Genomic DNA, 15,933 nt, shown 5'->3' with positions numbered 1-15,933 from the left:
ACAAACATGAATGTTTTTCGATGCTTTGGCAACATAAGATGTAACTTGTCATGCCAATAAAGCGATTTGAATTGAATTGAATTGAATTGAATTGAGAGGAGACAGAGAGAGAGAGACAGAGAGAGAGAGAGAGAGAGAGAGGCAGAGAGACAGAGACAGAGAGAGAGAGAGACAGAGAGACAGAGAGGGAGAGAGGGAGAGAGGGAGAGAGGGAGAGAGGGACAGACAGAGGCAGAGAGAGAGAGATACAGAGAGGGAGGGAGAGAAGGAGCGACAGAGAGAGAGAGAGAGAGAGAGACACAGAGACACAGTGGGATTAGTTTGGGATTGATACAGGGCTATGGGGAGAGAGCGGGGCAGTGGGATTAGTTTGGGATTGATACAGCGCTATGGGGAGAGAGCGGAGCAGTGGGATTAATTTGAGATTGATACAGGGCAATGGGGAGAGAGCGAGGCAGTGGGATTAGTTTGGGATTGATACAGGGATATGGGGAGAGAGCGGGGCAGTGGGATTAGTTTGGGATTAATACAGGGCTTTGGGAAGAGAGCGGGGCAGTGGGATTAGTTTGGGATTGATATAGGGCTATGGGGAGAGAGCGGGGCAGTGGGATTAGTTTGGGATTGATACAGGGCTATGGGGAGGGAGCGAGGCTGTGGGATTAGTTTGGGATTGATACAGCGCTATGCGGAGAGAGCGGGTCAGTGGGATTAGTTTGGGATTGATACAGGGATATGGGGAGAGAGCAGGGCAGTGGGATTAGTTTGGGATTAATACAGGGCTATGTGGAGAGAGCGGGGCAGTGGGATTAGTTTGGGATTGATACAGGACTATGGGGAGAGAGCGGGGCAGTGGGATTAGTTTGGGATTGATACAGGACTATGGGGAGAGAGCGGGGCAGTGGGATTAGTTTGGTGATTGATGCAGGGCTATGGGGAGAGAGCAGGGCTGTGGGATTAGTTTGGGATTGATACAGGGCTATGGGGAGAGAGCGGGGCAGTGGGGTTAGTTTGGTGATTGATGCAGGGCTATGGGGAGAGCGCGGGGCAGTGGGATTAGTTTGGGGATTGATACTGTTATGTTCATTAATAAATAGACATTCTTATTATGAACACAGCTAGCTTTTGCTAGTTACTTTATTGAGCACATGTGGACTTGTACAGCATCTTGTAGAGGCTTCCATCTTGACTGCTGCCTTGTGGGTAGCCTAGCCTCATGGGTAATGTAGTCTTAATATAATATATAGCTGGGTAGTGTAGTCTTATACATACAGCTACATACAGCTCTAAGGCTCCACCTAGTGTCCACTATGGAATGACATGCTATTGATCACTACAGATACAGGGCTATGGGGAGAGAGCGGGGCAGTGGGATTAGTTTGGGATTGATACAGGGCTATGGGCAGAGAGCGGGGCAGTGGGATTAGTTTGGGATTGATACAGGGCTATGAGGAGAGAGCAGGGCAGTGGGATTAGTTTGGGATTGATACAGGGCTATGGGGAGAGAGCGGGGCAGTGGGATTAGTTTGGGATTGATACAGGGCTATGGGCAGAGAGCGGGGCAGTGGGATTAGTTTGGGATTGATACAGGGCTATGAGGAGAGAGCAGGGCAGTGGGATTAGTTTGGGATTGATACAGGGCTATGGGGAGAGAGCGGGGCTGTGGGATTCGTTTGGGATTGATACAGGGCTATGGGGAGAGAAGGGGCTGTGGGATTAGTTTGGGATTGATACAGGGCTATGGGGAGAGAGCGGGGCAGTGGGATTAGTTTGGGATTGATACAGGGCTATGGGGAGAGAGCGGGGCAGTGGGATTAGTTTGGGATTGATACAGGGCTATGGGGAGAGAGCGGGGCAGTGGGGTTAGTTTGGGATTGATACAGGGCTATGGGCAGAGAGCGGGCAGTGGGATTAGTTTGGGATTGATACAGGGCTATGGTCAGAGAGCGGGGCAGTGGGATTAGTTTGGGATTGATACAGGGCTATGGGGAGAGAGCGGGGCAGTGGGATTAGTTTGGGATTGATGCAGGGCTATGGGCAGAGAGCAGGGCAGTGGGATTAGTTTGGGATTGATACAGGGCTATGGGCAGAGAGCAGGGCAGTGGGATTAGTTTGGGATTGATACAGGGCTATGGGGAGAGAGCGGGGCAGTGGGATTAGTTTGGGATTGATACAGGGCTATGGGGAGAGAGCGGGGCAGTGGGATTAGTTTAGGATTAACACAAGACTATGGGGAGAGAGCAGGGCAGTGGGATTAGTTTGGGATTGATACAGGGCTATGGGCAGAGAGCAGGGCAGTGGGATTAGTTTGGGATTGATACAGGGCTATGGTCAGAGAGCGGGGCAGTGGGATTAGTTTGGGATTGATACAGGGCTATGGGCAGAGAGCAGGGCAGTGGGATTAGTTTGGGATTGATACAGGGCTATGGGCAGAGAGCAGGGCAGTGGGATTAGTTTGGGATTGATACAGGGCTATGGGCAGAGAGCAGGGCAGTGGGATTAGTTTGGGATTGATACAGGGCTATGGGCAGAGAGCGGGGCTGTGGGATTAGTTTGGGATTGATACAGGGCTATGGGCAGAGAGCAGGGAAGTGGGATTAGTTTGGGATTGATACAGGGCTATGGGGAGAGAGCGGGGCAGTGGGATTAGTTTGGGATTGATACAGGGCTATGGGGAGAGAGCGGGGCAGTGGGATTAGTTTGGGATTGATACAGGGCTATGGGGAGAGAGCGGGCCAGTGGGATTAGTTTGGGATTGTACTCCTATCATTGGGACATTGAGGTCCACTTGTGGGAAGAACAGGTGACACTGAACCCGAGAAAATGTCAGAGTGACAGACCCAAAGAGCGGTCAGGCTCCAGTAGGCGGATTGCCCCACACTCCACCAGTTTTGTGCTGGCCCCATGGGCTGACTTTTCCCAAATGTAACATCTGATCAACACATTCCTGAGCTGCTTAATGTGTTAAATATTGAGGAAAACTAAGAATGACTGTTTTGCAATCGAGCGGGAGAACAATGGGTGATGCCTGCCTGAAGATTGTCACTGATCGAGCCCCGAGGTCCTGGAGTTGACAAGAGTGAACATTCCCCGAGTATCAACACAAAAGGTAGTCAGGAGCCTCCCACCCACGACAGCACAACCCACCCCGCCCCCACACCATCCTGCAAATCATTAACATCTGAACATTTAAAAACTTCCAAAACCCCAGGACATTGCACAATGCCATGGACGATATATTAGAATTTAATTGTTTACAAAAGAACGTCTGTTACTTTCAGTGACCTTTACCGCATATCAGATGATGAAAGCACTGGGAGAACAAAAGCTCACATTTCATAATGTCCCATCAAACACTCCCAGGGCAGGTACAGCATGGGTTAGATACAGAGTAAAGCTCCCTCTACACTGTCCCATCAAATACTCCCAGGGCGGGCACAGCACGGGTTCGATACAGAGGAATGCTTCCACTACACTATCCCATCAAACATTCGCAGGGCAGGTACAGCATGGGTTAGATACAGAATAAAGCTCCATCTACACTGACCCATCAAACACTCCCAGGGCAGGTACCGCAAGGGTTAGATATAGAGTAAAGCTCCCTCTACACTCGCATCAAACACTCCCAGGGCAGCTACAGCACAGGTTAGATACAGAGTAAAGCTCCCTCTAGACTGTCCCATCAAACACTCCCAGGACAGGTACAACACGGGTTAGATTCTGAGTAAACTGCCCTCTACACTGTACTGTCAAACACTCCCAGGGCAGGTACAGCCTGGGTTAGATACAGAGTAAAGCTCCCTCTACACTGTCCCATCAAACATTCTCAGGGCAGGTGCAGCACAGGTTAAATACAGATTAAAGCTCCATCTACACTGACCCATCAAACACTCCCAGGGCAGGTACCGCAAGGGTTAGATACAGAGTAAAGCTCCCTCTACACTGTCTCATCAAAATCTTCGGGCAGGTACAGCACAGGTTAGATAACGAGTGGAGCTACATTAAATCTCACCGAATTATGGTCACTGTCACCAAAATGCTCTCCTACTGACACTTCAACCACTTGCCCAGCTACATTCCCTGGAATTAGTTCCAGTACCGTCCCCTCTTGTAGGACTTTCTACATGCTGGCTCACAAAGCTCTCCTGGATGCACTTTAAGAATTCCGCACCCTCTAAGCCTTTCACTCTCTGACTATCCCAGTTAATATTGGGGAAGTGGAAATCCCCTACTATTATTACCCTAATAGCGAGACAGAGACAGAGAGAGAAACAGAGCGAGTGAGAGACAGAGAGTGAGAGAGACAGAGACAGCGAGAGAGAGGCACAGAGACAGCAAGAGAGAGACAGGGAGTGAGATAGAGAGAGACAGACAGAGACAGAGAGAGAGGCAGAGACCGAGATACAGAGAGAGAGAGATAGAGAGATAGACAGAGACAGAGAGAGAGCGAGATAGAGACAGAGACAGAGAGACAGAGAGACAGAGAGGATACAGAGAGAGAGACAAAGAGAGAGACAGAGAGAGAGACAGAGAGAGAGACAGAGAGAGAGACAGAGAGGGACAGAGAGGGACAGAGAGAGAGAGGAGACAGAGAGAGAGAGGAGACAGAGAGAGAGAGGAGACAGAGAGAGAGAGGAGACAGAGAGAGAGAGAGGAGACAGAGAGAGAGAGAGGAGACAGAGAGACAGACAGAGACAGAGAGAGAGATACAGAGAGGGTGGGAGAGAGGAAGTGACAGAGACAGACACATTGGGATTAGTTTGGGATTGATACTGGGTCATAGTCATAGAGTCATAGAGTTATACAGCACAGAAAGAGGCCCTTCGGCCCATCGCATCCGCGCCGGCCATCAAGCCCTATCTAATCTAATCCTATTTTCCAGCATTTGGTCCGTAGCCTTGTATGCTATGGCGTTTCAAGTGCTCATCCAAATGCTTCTTGAATGTTGTGAGGGTTCCTGCCTCTACCATCCTTTCAGGCAGTGAGTTCCAGATTCCAACCACCCTCTGGGTGAAAAAGTTCTTCCTCAAATCCCCTCTAAACCTCCTGCCCCTTACCTTGAATCTATGCCCCCTTGTTATTGACCCCTCTAAGGGGAAAAGTTCCTTTCTATCTACCCTATCTATGCCCCTCATAATTTTGTACACCTCAATCAGGTCCCCCCTCAGCCTTCTCTGCTCCAAGGAAAACAACCCCAGCCTGTCCAGTCTCTCTTCATAGCTGAAGCGCTCCAGCCCAGGTAACATCCTGGTGAATCTCCTCTGCACCCTCTCCAAAGCAATCACATCCTTCCTATAGTGTGGTGACCAGAACTGCACACAGTATTCCAGCTGTGGCCTAACCAGCGTTTTGTGCAGCTCCATCATAACCTCCCTGCTCTTATATTCTATGCCTCGTCTAATGAAGGCATGTGTCCCATATGCCTTTTTAACCACCTTATCCACCTGTTCTGCTGCCTTCAGGGATCTATGTACATGCACACCAAGGTCTCTCTGATCCTCTGTCTTTCCTAGGGTCTTACCATTCATTGTGTATTCCCTTGCCTTGTTAGTCCGTCCAAAATGCATCACCTCACACTTTTCAGGGTTAAATTCCATTTGCCACTATTCCGCCCATCTGACCAACCCATCTATATCGTCCTGTAGCCTGAGGCTTCCCGCCTCGCTATTTACCACCCCACCAATTTTCGTGTCATCTGCGAACTTACTGATCATACCTTTTACATTCACATCCAAATCATTAATGTAGACCACAAACTATGGGGAGAGAGCGGGGCAGTGGGATTAGTTTGTGTTATGGTTGTGGTAGTGGACCCAAATGCAGACAGACAGCCAGAGACTTGAGATGGAGTAAAAACTCAAAAGATGCTTTACTAGAAGGCCCTTCAAATACAGGACGTACAGAGAATTCTTCAAACAAAAGACCAAAGTAACAATTCAAAGAAACAAAAGCGAGTATACAAAACGCAAGGCAAGGACTATAAACTAACCTGTGACTTGCAGGCATGAGAACTCAAGACTGAGTGACTGGGGCTGGAAATAGTCAGCTTAAATAACAGGCCTGATTACTGTGATGTGACAATTACTCTAATGAGACACAGGTGAGGAGAGAGGTACAGAGACACGGCAGCAGTGTACTGAGGCATCCTAAACCGCCCTCTGGCGACCAGCAGAGGAACGTGAAGCTGGGACCCTGACAGTAACCCCCCCCGCCTAGGGACGGCACCTGACGTACCCACAGTAGTCTCTTGCTGGCGCCGGTGGAACTCCCGGATAAGCCCAGGATCCAGGATGTCCCGAGCCGGAACACAGGAGCGCTCCTCGGGGCCGTAACTCTCCCAGTCCACCAAATACTGGAGTCCCCCGCGGACCTGGCGGGAGCGAAGGAGACAGTGGACAGTGTAGGCGGGCTGGCCCCCTACTAGTCGAGGGGCTGGAGGTGGTCTGGTGGCTGGAGGTAGGGGACTGGTCCGCACAGGTTTGAGATGGGAGACATGGAAGGATGGATGGATCCTCATGGATCGAGGTAACAGGAGATGGTAGGTAACTGGGTTTATCTTCTGGAGTATCTTGAATGGACCGACGAAGCAAGGAGCCAGTTTGCGGGACTCGACCCGCAGGGGAAGGTCCCGGGTGGAGAGCCACATCATCTGCCCGGGCCGGAGCAAAGGGGCAGGATTGCGTCGTCGGTTGGCCTGGATCCTCTGTCGACGTGATGCCAGTTGCAGTGCAGAATGGGCTTTTCTCCAGGTCCTCCGGCAGCACCGGACGAACAACTCCGCCGACGGTACCCCCACCTCAGGCTCCTGCTTGGGGAACAAGAGAGGCTGATAACCGAACTGACACTCGAACGGGGACATCCCAATGGAGGAGTTCTGTAATGTGTTGTGAGCATATTCCGCCCAAATGAGGGGTTTGCTCCAAGTAGAGGGGTTGGAGGAGGCGAGGCAACGCAGAGTCGTCTCTGTTGTGTATGTACCTTTAAGAGAATAACTGGTCTCAGACTGCAGTACCGGCAGTGACCACCCCTGTATAAAAGGCACTAGCGAGCCTCTGTAGTTTCAGTTTCCCGATTGACTCCTTTCAGTAAAGACTTGTTTTGTTCAACTCCTGCTGTCCGTGTCTCAATCATACACGGACATAATACTGGCGACGAGCAGATACGAACTTACCTACAGTCTGCACCACCTCCTGGGATCCATTCCTACAGCGAAGTGAGCAGAGGTCGAGGCCAGAAGGAAGAAAGAAGCAGTAGAAACGGGCATCGACCGTGGGCATCCGCCCCTGTGTTAGCGGAGGTGAAGATTGCTGGAGAAGCTGTCGGATGCGGGGCCTGGTTCCTGTCGACGGTGCTTCAGCTAATCGGGCTGGTGGCAGGTAGTACACTGATCCTTCCTGGGCTGTGGCGGTCGTGAACTCGAGCGGGTGGCTTGCAACGGGGCCGAGCAGCGTTGTCGGGAAGAGGAGAGAGAGAGGGTGGAGCACACAGGGCGCGGCCGGTGCTACGAAGCCGGGCTGCGTATAGACCCGAGAAGAGGGAGGCAAGAATCCCACAGGGTTGTTCCATGACGGGAAAATAATTTAAAAAAAAGAATTATTAAACGCGCAGGAAACCGTGAGGAGCTGCAGGTTGCAACGGAAACCGCGTAAAGCAGCGCTAGCAACAGCGGGGAAGAAGGCAAAGCGCGGGAGGCGCCATCTTAATCAGCGGGGAAGAAGGCAAAGCGCGGGAGGCGCCATTTTAGATTTTCAAGATGCCGAAGACTGGCTGTATCACTGCCTTTGATAATACAATAGAGGACTGGACCACGTAAGTGGAAAGAGTCGAGGTATATTGCGAGGCAAACGAAATAGCCGCTAAGAAAAAGGCATCGATATTGCTAAACTTAATGGGCGCTAGAACGTACGGCCTATTGCGGAACCTGATTACTCCAGCCAAACTGAAGGCGAAGAGTTTTAACGAAATTGTTGCTGTCCTACAGGAACACCTAAACCCTGCACCGCTGTTGATAGCAGAAAGATTTAAATTCCACAGGAGAACTCAGCATAAAGATGAGAGCAATGCTGAGTATCTTACGGAACTACGCAAGCTATCAAAGCACTGCCAGTTCGGAGCAGGACTGGCAGATACCCTACAGGACAAATTTGTCTGTGGACTCCTGAGTGAAGGAACACAGAAGAAGTTACTCTCAGAGAAAGAGCTGACGCTAGATAAGGCTTTCAGCGTGGCAGTATCGTACGAAGCAGCAGCCAGAGGAGCTGCGGAAATACAACAAAAGCCACAGGAATACGGCACCCATGAAATGACACGGGGGTTTGCAAAATGTTATCGCTGCGGCAGAACTAACCATGACCAGAAGGACTGCTGGTCCAAGGACAAAATATGCAGGCAATGCGGAAAGATGTGACACATTGCACGAGTTTGCAGGTCTGGGAAGAAGACCAGCGACAACAAAAAGGCTACTAAGGAACCGTACAAGAAAGTACAAAAGATGACGGACAGTAGTTCCGAAGACCAGATGAGCGATAGTGAATCCGGGAACAGGAGACTAAGCTGTCTCAAACTTCACAATGTAATCGCAAAAGAGGATCACCGAACCATTTGGGTCACCCTCACGATAGCAGGGTCCCAAGTTAAAATGGAATTGGATACAGGATCAGCGCTAACCTTCATGAATCGACGAGACTACGAGCGCATATTCTCACACATACCCTTGAGAGAGACATCCATCGTCTTCACGACGTATGCGGGGCAAAAAGTATACCCCAAAGGAAAAATAAGGGTGCCTGTCGAATACAACGGCAAGAAAATACGGAAATTGTATCTCTACATACTGCCAAATGGTGGACCACCGTTATTGGGACGTGAATGGATCAGGAAGATAAGCTTAGATTGGCACTCCATTCATGCAATGACGGTGGATGATAAAAAAGATGAAGATGTCACTCCTGGATGATTGTCAACAATCTTAGCTAACGCCAAAGAGGTATTTCAACAAGAACTGGGCACTCTTAAAGGCGTAACCGCCTCGATAAAAATAGAAGAGAATGCAATTCCCAAGTTTTTCAAAGCAAGACCGGTACCATATGCAATTCGCCCAGCGGTCGAGGCAGAGCTGGAGAATCTGGAGAAGGCAGGCGTATTGTCGAAGGTCGACTGGAGAGAGTGGGCGACACCCATCGTTCCTGTCATGAAGAAAACGTTAAGCAATAAGTCTGAGGAGCCAAGGAAGGTTCGCATCTGTGGGGACTTCAAGGTGACGGTGAACCCAGTCCTTCACACAGTACAATATCCTCTTCCAAGGATAGAAGACACCTTCGCCTCACTATCTGGAGGGAAGCGTTTTACAAAAATTGACCTAGCACAAGCATATTTGCAGATGGAGGTTGAAGAATCCTCTAGGAAGTATCTCACGATAAACACACACAAAGGTCTTTACCAGTATCATCGATTGGTATTCGGAGTAGCATCGGCTCTGGCGATATGGCAAAGAGCGATGGAACAAGTCCTGCAAGGGATTCCGGGGACTCAGTGTTACTTGGATGACATCCTTGTGACAGGTGAAGATGACAGTGAACACCTTAACAACCTAGAACAGGTGCTCACTAGACTACGGGAACATGGGCTACGAGCCAACCGCCCCAAGTGCGAGTTTTTTAAGAAACAGATATCGTATTGTGGTCACGTGATTGATGAAGAGGGGTTACATAAGTCCCCTGACAAAATTGAAGCGGTTGTTAAGGCCCCAGCGCCTGAAAACGTGTCGCAACTGAGGTCATTCCTCGGATTGGTGAATTACTACCGTAAGTTTTTGCCAAATTTGTCGACAATTCTGCACCCACTGAACGCCCTACTACGAACAGGAGTAGCATGGAAATGGAGCAATGACTGTAAGCGGGCCTTTCAGAAGAGTAAGGACTTAATCACTTCAAGAGAAGTATTGGCTCACTACAACCCAGCACTGCCGATCAGACTGGCGTGTGATGCGTCTCCCTACGGCATTGGGGCTGTACTGTCACATAAATTCCTTGATGGTTTAGAGAGGCCGATAGCTTTTGCGTCACGCTCGTTAACTTCTGCCGAGCGTAACTACGCCCAGATTGACAGAGAGGCCCTCAGCCTAGTGTGGGGGGTGAAGAAGTTCAATCACTACCTGCACGGTCAAAAATTTACTCTACTAACCGATCATCAACCTCTTGTCTCCATTTTCAACCCTCAGAAGGGCGTACCGATAATGACAGCACAACGGCTGCATTGGTGGTCCCTTTTCCTAGGGGCACACCAATATGACATCGAGTACAAAGGAACTAAACAGCATGGGAATGCTGATGGATTGTCGTGCCTACCGTTGCCGACGGTGGAAGAAGAAGACCTTGCAGGGGATCCAATGGAGATATTCCACTCGACCATAGTCGAATGTCTCCCTGTGACGAATGCAAACATAGAAAAGGAAACGCGAAATGACCCGACACTATCACGGGTCTATGATTTAACGGTGAAGGGATGGCCAGCACATGGCGAACCACTGCTGCCAGCAATCTCGCCGAGAAGAGAACAGCTGTCAGTGTGCAGAGGAACCTTGATGTGTGGATCCAGAGTAGTAATTCCACCTAAGTTGACGGATAGAGTGCTCAATGAGCTTCATGAGGGTCATCTGGGTGGGGTAAAAATGAAGAACTTAGCCAGAGCATTTGTGTGGTGGCCAGGAATCAATAGAGAAATCGAAGAGATGACCAAGAGCTGTGCAGGATGCCAGAAGGTCCAAAACGCCCCACCACAAGCTCCTCTACATCCATGGGAGTGGCCCTCATCTCCATGGCAAAGGGTGCACATTGATTTTGCTGGTCCCTTCATGGACTCGATGTTTTTAATTGCGGTGGATGCACATTCAAAGTGGCCAGAGGTAATAAAAATGTCCTCAACCACCACAGAAAAAACTATCACAGTCTTACGAACCATATTCGCCAGGAATGGGCTGCCTCAACAGATTTGCTCTGACAATGGACCACAGTTTGTGTCTGAAGAGTTCCGGAGGTTCTTAAAGAACAATGGTGTTAAGCATTACACATCTGCCCCATATCATCCAGCCACTAATGGATTGGCCGAGAGGTTTGTTCAAACATTCAAGAAGGCTATCAAGGCAATGTGTAATGAAGATATACCCCTACAACACAAGGTGGACAACTTCTTGTTTGCCTACCGGAATGCGACACATGCGGTTACCAACCAAACTCCAGCCATGATGTTCTTCAATCGAAGACTACGATGCCGCTTGGATTTGGTTAAGCCAAACGTCCGAAGAGATGTGGAGAACAGGCAGTTTCAGAATATGAATGAAAGGCCGACCAGGAGTTTTAAGATAGGTCAACCAGTTTTGGCCCGGGACTACCGCACTGAGAAATGGCAGCCAGGAACGATTTGTACACGGCAAGGACCTCTCATGTATACCGTGGACGTTGGAGAGAGCATTGTAAGACGCCATGCTGACCAGATTCTAGAGTCACTGGAAAACATCAACTCCACACCACGATCTGATACACCTGGCAATGAAATCGACGTACCAATTGCAGCTACCACAGAATCGGTGATATTGGAAGCAGATGAACCAAACAACGACATTGATCCCGACTCAACCTTGCCAGAAGAACCTGATACCCGAAAGAGGCGTTATCCAGACAGAATCAGGAAGCCTCCTCAAAGACTGAACTTATAATTGCTTAAACTCAACCAATGGATCTAGCAACCGTAATTGTGATTGTAATTAGTTATTATTTAGTTGTTAAATGAATGTTATGTACTGTTTATCTAAAAGGGGAGGAATTGTTGTGTATGTACCTTTAAGAGAATAACTGGTCTCAGACTGCAGTACCGGCAGTGACCACCCCTGTATAAAAGGCGCTAGTAAGCCTCTGTAGTTTCAGTTTCCCGATTGACTCCTGTCAGTAAAGACTTGTTTTGTTCAACTCCTGCTGTCCGTGTCTCAATCATACATGGACATAATAGTCTCCAGGTCCTGATTCACCCTCTCAGTCTGCCCATTGGACTGGGGATGATAACCCGAGGAGAGGCTGACCGCTGCACCCAGGAGACGACGGAAAGCCTTCCAGAACCAGGTGGTGAACTGGGGCCCACGGTCTGACACTATGTCTAGGGGGAGGCCGTGTAGGCGGAAGGCGTGCTGCGCCATGAGTTCCGCGGTTTCTCAGGCGGAAGGGAGCCTGGGCAGGGGGACGAAGTGGCAGGCTTTGGAGAACCGGTCGACAACAAGTAGAATGGCAGTGTTACCCTGGGACGGTGGCAGACCGGTGACAAAGTTCAGGGAAAGGTGGGACCAAGGACGGTTCGGAATGGTGAGTGGGTGAAGGAGGCCATGTGGTCGTGTCCTGGGGTTCTTCTGCTGGGCACAGGTGCTGCAAGCTAAAACAAATGACCAGACATCCCTCTCGATCGACAGCCACCAGAATCTCCTGCGGATAAACTCGAGCGTCCGGGCGACCCCTGGATGCCCAGTCAGCCAGGACGAATGCCCCCACTGCAGGACTTGGGATCGGACTGTCGTGGGAACAAACAGTCGGTACGGGGGTCCGCCGCCTGGATCGGCCTCCCGCCGTTGTGCCTCTCGAACGGTGGTGTCGATGCCCCAGCGAACCAGAGCCAAAATCCTGGAACTCGGAAAGATGGGTGTCGGGGTTTCGCTTATGTCCGGGGGGTCGAATTGTCGGGAGAGCGCGTCAGCTTTCAGGTTTTTGGACCCGGGGCGTTAAGAGAGGATGAAGTTGAACCGAGTGAAGAAGAGCGCCCACCAGGCCTGGCGAGATTGAGGCGTTTGGCGTCCTGGATGTAGGCGAGGTTCTTGTGGTCGGTCCAGACCACGAATGGGTGTTTGGCCCCCTCTAGCCAGTGCCTCCATTCCTCCAACGCCAACTTGACAGCAAGCAGTTCTCTGTTCCCGATGTCATAGTTGCGCTCAGCAGGCAAGAGCCGCCTGGAGAAGAAGACGCACGGGTGGAGTTTCTGATCTGTGACGGAACGTTGGGACAGGACGGCCCCCACGCCAATGTCAGAGGCGTCCACCTCGACCATGAAGGGAAGAGAGGCATCGGGGAGGACCAGAACGGGAGCCGTGGTGAAGCGCCGGTGGAGTTCTTTGAATGCTTTCTCCTCCACGGGTGACCAGTGAAAACGGGTGGATGTTGTCTTGGTTAAAGCCGAGAGGGGTGCCGCTATGGAGCTGAAGTTTCTGATGAACCTTCTGTAGAAGTTGGCGAAGCCGAGGAAGCATTGGACCTGTTTGACTGAAGTGGGTGTTGGCCACTCACGGACGGCCTGGGTCTTGTCTGGGTCCATCTGGATGCTGCCGTTGGTGATGACGAAGCCCAGGAAGGAGACAGTGGGGACATGGAACTCACATTTTTCGAACTTGACGTACAGGTGGTTTTTAAGAAGCCGGTGCAGTGCCTCTCGGACGTGCTGAACATGTTCTTGGGGGGAGCTCGAAAAGATGAGAATGTCGTCGAGGTAGACAAAGACGAACCGGTTAAGCAGATCACGGAGAACGTCGTTAATCAGGGCCTGAAAGACCACGGGTGCGTTGGCCAGACCGAATGGCATTACTAAGTACTCATAATGGCCAGTAGGGGTGTTGAAAGCTGTTTTCCACTCATCTCCCTCCCTTATGCGGACCAGATTGTAGGCATTGCGAAGATCCAGCTTGGTAAAGGTCGTGGCCCCCTGCAGGAGCTCGAACGCCGTGGACATAAGAGGGAGGGGGTAGCGGTTCTTCACTGTGATCCGGTTGAGGCCGCGGTAATCAATGCATGGGCGGAGACCCCCATCCCCAGCAGGAGAGGTGGAAGGAAGGATAGCACCAATGGCGAGGGCATCACGGATATTCTCCTCCATGGCAGCGGTCTCAGGAGCAGAGAGAGAAAAGAGGCGACCCCGAGGAGGACAAGTGCCGGGTAGCAGGTCGATGGCACAGTCATACGGGCGGTGAGGAGGAAGGGGGACGGCCCGTCTCTTACTGAAGACCTCTATAAGGTCGGTATAGGCAGGTGGAACTCGAGAAGGATCGGGGGAAACTGAAAGCTCGGGAGACTCGAGAAGTGGCACCGAGAACAGGCAGGTGGCATGACAGGTAGGACCCCATTCCATGAGTGCCCCGGTAAACCAGTTGATATGTGGATTATGGAGAGCCAACCAGGGAAAGCCCAGGACCAGTGGAAACTCGGGAGAATGAATGAGGTTGAACTGGATTGTCTCTTGGTGGAGCTTCTCCACACATAGCCGCAGGGGGGCGGTAATTCGGCGGACGTTACTGTAATGATATCAGCGCTCTTTGAACTTCCTCACTTTCTCCCCCTCTTTTGTTTTCAGGAGGTTCTCCGGGATGGGTAGGTTGGACCTTAGCATACGTCCCATAAGGAGTTGGGCTGGTGACATACCACACTCGAGCGGCGTTGTGCGGTATACAAGCATGCTCTGGTAGAAGTCAGTTCCACTGTCTTTTGCCTTGTACATCAGTCTTTTCACTGTCTGGACCGATTTTTCCACTCGTCCATTGGACTGTGGATAGTGAGGACTTGACGTTGCGTGGACAAAGTCCCACTCTTTGGCAAAAAGTGTCAAACCTACCCATCCCGGAGAACCTCCTGAAAACAAAAGAGGGGGAGAAAGTGAGGAAGTTCAAAGAGCAACAGAATTGTTAGTTAAAAGTAAAATACTTTTGTTTTAAGAAAGGGAGATGTAATGATATCAGCAAATAGTGATGTTATTTGCCTGTTTGATTATGATGCCTTACCAGCATGTTTGCATGTATTGATTACTTATGCCTGACCAGCAGAGGTCATGTGACAGAGACAAGCAGTTTGGTTTAGTTTCAGTTTCGTTCTAGATGGATCACTAGCATGGTGTCTCCTGAAATGCTGTATAAAGAGTTGAACAGACTTTAGATTAAAAGACATTCTCTTTCATAAATGTCTCGTCATTGAACCCACAAAGAAATCAATACAGTTACCAGAGCCAAGGGGTCTACCATCAAGGGCAGTAATTGTAAGAGGATGGTCGAGGTCAACTGTCAGGATCTTGAGCTGTCTAGCGAAGTTGATATCCATGAAATTCCCTACCGCTCCGGAATCCACGAAAGCACGGAGGGTGTGTTGCTGATTACCCCAGGAGAGAAAAGAGTAGAGATGGACACCGGAAGAAGCAGATTCGGGAGTGGTGTTATGACTCGTCACAGTTCTCCCGCTCCTGGACGAGTCCTGGCTTTTCCCCGCCAACTCGGGACAGGAATCGCGGAAGTGACCGAATCCCCCGCAGTAAAGACAGCGACTCTCGCGCATTCGTCGCTCCCATTCAGATTGGGAGAGTCGAGTTCTGACCAGCTGCATGGGCTCCTCCGCGGCGGTAGGTGGCGTTGGGCTCGGGGGTGCTGCATTGGGGTCTGGGGGTGAGAGGAATGGACGGCGGCGTTCTCTTTGCCGCCCGCGGAGTCGATTGTCAATCCGAATGGCCACATCGATAACAGCCTCGAGATCATCAATAGATCTGCGAGAGGCCAGTTCATCTTGGACCTCCTCCGAAAGTCCGTGAAAAAAAGTGGTGATGAGTGCCTCCGTATTCCAAAGACTTTCTGTGGCGAGAGTATGGAGTTCTATGGCGTAGTCCGATACACTATGATTCCCCTGATGGAGATGGAGCAGTCTATTGGCCGCCTCTCGCCCGCTAACTGGATGGTCGAAGACTCGCCTCATCTCCTCGGTGAATATCCGACAGATGGAGCAGGCAGGGGTTTGTCGCTCCCACATGGCCGTGGCCCAAGCGAGGGCTCTCCCGATGAGCAGGGAGATGATTGAGGCGAACCTAGAGCGATCGGAGGGGAATCTGGAAGGCTGGAGCTCGAATGCCAGGGAACACTGTATGAGGAAGCCGCGA

Source organism: Somniosus microcephalus, chromosome 5 (assembly GCF_052327205.1).
Source record: "Somniosus microcephalus isolate GS21.2 chromosome 5, FLI_Smic_1.0, whole genome shotgun sequence".
NCBI classification, from domain to species: Eukaryota; Metazoa; Chordata; class Chondrichthyes; order Squaliformes; family Somniosidae; genus Somniosus; species Somniosus microcephalus.
This window is presented reverse-complemented; position numbering follows the sequence as displayed.